At 23.9% G+C, this 6,000-nt stretch overlaps 1 non-coding gene across 1 annotated transcript; it reads left to right on the top strand.

Annotated features, from left to right (window-relative positions):
• Window positions 1-3,667: 3,667 nt before the first annotated feature.
• Window positions 3,668-3,749, top strand: Trnas-uga (transfer RNA serine (anticodon UGA)). Its single transcript has one exon. It is a non-coding gene; the product is annotated as a tRNA-Ser (tRNA).
• The last annotated feature ends 2,251 nt before the right edge of the window (window positions 3,750-6,000 follow it).

Here is a 6,000-nt window from a genome sequence, read left to right as displayed (position 1 = left end):
TCAAGTTCACCTACACAATAATTCCTAAAATATATAACTATACATACGTAATACATGCATAATATACATATATGGATATATGGTTACTATTATACGAGCATTACTTGTAAGTACAATGTAATATCCTTTTTTTTAATACAAAAGAGGACATTATATGAATACCACAGTTATATGAATTTTTTAATAAATGTACATACATATTACACAATATAGAATAATTCTTATAATATATTAGAAGAAAAATGTCTAAAATCAGGACCATGAAAATTATATTGTGACAGAAAAGAAGAAAAATTAAACTGTTATACTTGTATATACTGTAAAATAAAATATTTGAGTAAAAAATATTATTAAATTTAAAATTTTAATTTTTTTTTTTTGTAACATTTACAACATTCTATGTATATAGGAAATAGTTCCTGCCCCTTTGATATGTAACTAAATCTAATATAGTAATATGTCTCGGAAAAAATAACAAAAAATATAGAGGTATTCCCGTAATAAACACTAAAAATCTTAACTGATAATATAACCGACTCTCTTATACGAATCGCAACTGCCTCTGTTGTGGAAAAGTTGAACAAGCGATATGTATATAATAACATATAAATTTAGTTAAATATTTTTTACATATAATACAATCAGATAACAGTGGAAAACTTTAATCCAGCCTAAAATGCAACTTAGTGGCCACAATTTCGAAAAACCTAGTCAAACGAACTCATAGTTTTTCTATATCTTGCTTTTGGGTTTACATTTCAAGAAGAATGACATGAGAGTTCTATCTCATTATTTTAGGCTAAATCGAGAGGTTGCGTTTGTTTCAGTCTTTTGTTCTCTATAAAGGCTACAGTATTTAAATACTGCTCCAAGCTTATTCTATTTCTTATTTCATAACTTATACCTGTTCCTGTGAATATCACTATTGCGTACATATCAGAGAGCACCTACTATATTCCGAAGCAGCTTGGCACAATCCGATTGCTGTATACAATTATTTCATATACAGGCTTTATTATATTTGGTTATTTGTATATTAACACTTTGTTGTATGTTATCAACTGAGACCCATGGTCTTTGAGCCTATAGTATTCTCAATATTTGTTTTTTAACTTAAATTCTTTCTTCTTAAAATGTTCTTCCCATAAGAACATAAAATGTTCTTTCCAAAGCTTGAAATCCAAAGTCATTACTATATGTATTTTGCTGTATTATAGGTTGACAATCAAGCACCATTCAAATTGAATTGGGAACCTACTAAATTTTTGTTTGTTTATGCAATTCACATATTATACAGATTTACTTTCATTTAGTTTTATTTTACATTTATTTATTGGTTATTATTTGTTTCCTGTAAATTTTTTGTCAATTCCCCAAACATATTCTGGTAATATTTTTTCCAAATGCTGTCAGCCTATAGGAAAATGAATTAATAATTACTCAAAAAAAAACACAATCAATAAATTGCATAGATTATTTCTCATAAGTACTTCACAACTTTCAGACTTTTCTGCATCCGTCTGCAATTTCACGAAATAATGCTAATTTCCTACAGCTTGTCAGAATTGCTCCCAATTCATATTATATAGATAACATTTAATTCCTCTATCCAAGAGCTGCGCATATAAATTAAAACGCCAAAATATCATTCTTAACCTTAGATACCTTCAAAAGTAGACCAAAATTTAATTATTTTTTTAACATGAAATTTTTAAATTATTTTTTCTAACAAATAAATTAAAAAAAAATTCACCATTAATTTTTATCAATATCGAATTACATTCATGGTATTAAATTATTTTGACAAAATAACAAAAATGTATTCATTTTTACTATTTGGTGTGTTTATCTAGGTTTCTAACTTAATACATACTATACATACTTACCTGCTGTTCCAAAATTTCAAATTTTCATATCTCATTAAAAATATAATTTACGAGAAAAAATAATATTTTTCAGAAATTTTATACTAGCTACATATTTTTTTGTTAATTTACAATTTTTAAAATTTTCCAAAACCTTGAATGAAATATAAAATTACCCTCTTCCATAATATGTTTTTTCTATAAATTATTAAAATTGGATTATAAAAAAGTTTTCCTCGAAGAAACAAAATAACCTGTCATTAAAATAAAATGTCAGTTTCATTTATAGCAGGCTCTTCAAAGAAAAATTTTTTCAAAAAAAAAAACACAAATTTGTCATACATTTATTTTTTTTATAAAATTTAAAGAAAAAATTATTTTATAAAATTATTTGTCAATTATTGACTTTTTTTAGAAACAAAATTTATTTTTTAATTAACTGAAAGTGGGATTATAAAGTTTTTATAAAGGCATAATAATTTTGGAATTGAGGACAAAATTTTGACACAAGTTAAAAAAGAAAGCAAATATAAATTGCTATTTGACTTGAATTCCATGGGAGGAAATATTTTATTTAAGATCAATTGGGAGATTACTAATTTCGCTTGAATTACGATTCAAGAATGTAAACTGGACAATATTTAAATAAGAATGACAAGATGTAATCAAAAATGTAATGAAACACATAATGGAGACCCTTCATATACTACACGTAAGGATCCAAATGGTTTAAATAACATGATCTAATTAAATTTCTTCGAAATTTTACCTATATATAAAACCATTATTTTAAATTTTTTTCGCCTACAATATATTGAAACTTTTAAATTCTTGAAAATGAAGCATATGTATGGGAGTTAATACCTCGCTATTCCTATTATCTTTTCTGTTATACATGACATAATATGCGAATTACTAACAAATAACCAGTTTTGTGCGTATACCTATTTTAACAATACGTCATTATCATGCGTTTATACAAAAAAAAACTCAAAAAATTCTCAATTTTTTAACATGACAACAGCATTTTTGTAACGTAATAAATTTTACGATCGCATTACTATATTATACATATTGCACGTTTCTACATACATGACAGTAAAAGAAAAATTTTAGCTTACCGATTAAACGATTAATACAAATAGGCCGTCCGTAAATATTATAGCAGTAGAAAAAACTTTCTCATTTCTTTTGCTTCATTTTATTTTCTATTCTCTCTCGTTCCGCTCATTTATTCATTCACAATCACGTATATAAATATCAATAAATGAATATATGTATCACAATATGTGTTTATTTATTTTTAGAAATTAATTTCGGTATAATGAAAAAAAATACGAGTAGTAAAATACTATGGCACAATAAAAAAATATGAGCAAAATATGAGGTCCATGAACTTTTCTTATGATAATCTTGAAGAGGTGGCATAAAATAACGATAAGCATTAAGCATTTATAAATGAATGAATGAATGAGCGATAATCGCTTGCATTATAAGAAAGTATTTACCTATATTTGTTATCGCTTGTAAAAATATTAAAAGCTTTCTCTCTATCAGTTTATTTTTGTGAAAATAGCTAGTACAAAAATTTTTCATACTCACTCTGTGAATGTTTACTTCAAATTTTCTGCTTACGTACAGCATTTTTATCTTTTTTTGTTAATTAAATCAATAAAGGAAATTAAATAAAATTTAAAAACAATATTTTTGCCATTATGAACAGATGAAATTTAAAATTAAATTTAAATATAGATTATCTTATCAATATCTTAGATAATACATTATGCTAAGATCAAATATAAGCTGCGGTGTCCGAGTGGTTAAGGAGATGGACTTGAAATCCATTGGGTTCTGCCCGCACAGGTTCGAATCCTGTCCGCAGCGGCAAATATTTTTTTTAGTTAAATTTTTATTTTTTTTTTTATAATTCAAAATTTAAAATAAAACTCAAAATTTTTCTTTAATTTTAAATGCCAATATTAATAAACAAATTTTAATGTAGGCACATTCATCAATATTATTAATACCGTTATAATTTAAATTGTTTACAGGGTGGGTATACTACTAGTATAAGTACTCATAGTATCTTTTTTTTTATTTTACATTTTTACCTTAATATCAATCAATTATAAATAATAAATGAGTGTTGTACATTGTAAATATTAGTGGTCATTACAGAATTTCTGCTTTTTCTTTTTAATTTTTACAATGACCATCGAAAAAAATCAAGAGTATAATTTATAAATTTATGAAACGGATAGGATGACAATGTTGAGCTTTATATTTTCATAGTACATGACATAACGTACATGTATATCATATATAAACGTATATGTGACGCAATTACATTGATTCTGTATACACCATTTACGCAGCACATTTCCTGTAAATTTAAAAAAACTAATTTTAAATTATTTTAAATTTGAATTTATTTTAGGTATTATTCATAACTCATGTATTTATTGTTCATTATATTTATAAACGTTTAATAATCGTCTTAATGCAAAACTGTTATACTCTTGCTTAAACATATAGATCCGAGATGAAGAATTTGACTTTTTGAATTTAAATTTTTATAATTGAGACAAGACGTCAAATTTTTAAATGATTGCTGTCTTACTTCTCTTTATTGGTGAAATTACTTTACTAATGCCTTTATGTTGAGAAAACTTTAGTATAACAGTTAATATACGAACATATGCACACAACTGAGAGGTATATTTTAATATGTAGACTAATTTTTAAAAATAAAACGTCAATTTCTTTCCAAATGTAATTTAAAATTACATTAATAAATTTGAGTTGGAATTTTTTTACAGTTCAGCACTCTAAATGCTTTAAAACTCTTATACAGACGCATCTACTCTTTGTTTATTCAAAAGGTAACCAAATTTTTAGAAAAATTTTTTCTACAATCATTAACCTATTATATGTGAAGGTTATTTACTGAATTTTACTGCGAATATAAAAAAAAAATAAAGACAATTTTAAATAACAGTAAAATAATTTTTCACTTTGTACAATATTTTGTAACAGAGTGAGTATCGCAATGAAAGAAATATCAATTGAAGCATTTATCAATAAAATTGAATACTACACGTATACCATTTTATATTGATTGGTATAATTTTACAGTTTAAATAAAATGCCTACTGAAATTAAGCCGGAAGGAAAAATGAATAAGGAATAAATTTTCATATTTTTTTTTTCAATATTTCCCAATATTTTTTTTTTGTCTTGTCTTTTTCAATATTTTATAATGGAAAAATTGACATTGAAATCAGTGAAAATGGTAAAATCAATTTCAATTTTATGGCCATCGTTTATAAAATTATGCAAAGGAGCAAAATTTAATTTTTTTTTGGTTTTATTGAATTTTCCACTGTTTTATTAATGATGAAAAATTATTAAAAAATTGAGTTTTTTGCAGTTTTTTTTTTAAATTTTTTTATTGAGGAAATTTTTTTGTTCTTTATTTTTCCATTTAGATGAAGATCTAAAGAACAGAAGTGTTTTAAAATAATTATGATTCTTTATATTTTATGGTTGTTATTCTTTTTTTTTATAATTAAATACCTTTATCGTAATTTACAAGAGGATTTCTCATATACACTTTTTTTTTAAAAGAAAAATTTCCCTACCATTCAATTTTCACATTAAATTTCTTTTTTCATAAATATGAAAAAAAAATTTTAAAAATCAAAGTTAAAAATTTTCAATTAAATATTGAAAACCTTAAAGATTAAAAATTAATTACAAAAATAAAATTTTTTGATATTTTTTAATGTGGTTATGGGTAATTAATTTTCATTTTGTGAAATAAAACTTAATACAGGTGATTTCAAAAAATTATAATATAAAAATTTTTGATTACAAAAAAAATATTTGTTACAAGAAAATATGCAATTAAAGGTTAAATGTTACTATTGTTTACCAGAGTTACCAGTGTTTCGTTTAAAAAGTAACAAAATTTTACTTTCAAAAAAGTTGATAATTTCCACTGTTTTTATTGACTATTCACTTATTTAGTTCACTAAATGAGTGAATAGTTTATACAAACATGACTATTCACAAATTGCTCGAAATGGTAAATTAAAGTACTCACTCGCAATACACTTAACAAGCTTAAATAAAA

This window comes from Condylostylus longicornis, unplaced genomic scaffold (assembly GCF_029603195.1).
Source record: "Condylostylus longicornis isolate FDR11 unplaced genomic scaffold, ASM2960319v2 ptg000107l, whole genome shotgun sequence".
Lineage (NCBI taxonomy): Eukaryota > Metazoa > Arthropoda > Insecta > Diptera > Dolichopodidae > Condylostylus > Condylostylus longicornis.
Note: the sequence above shows the minus strand (reverse complement) of the source record. Positions and strands in the feature narration are given on the sequence as shown.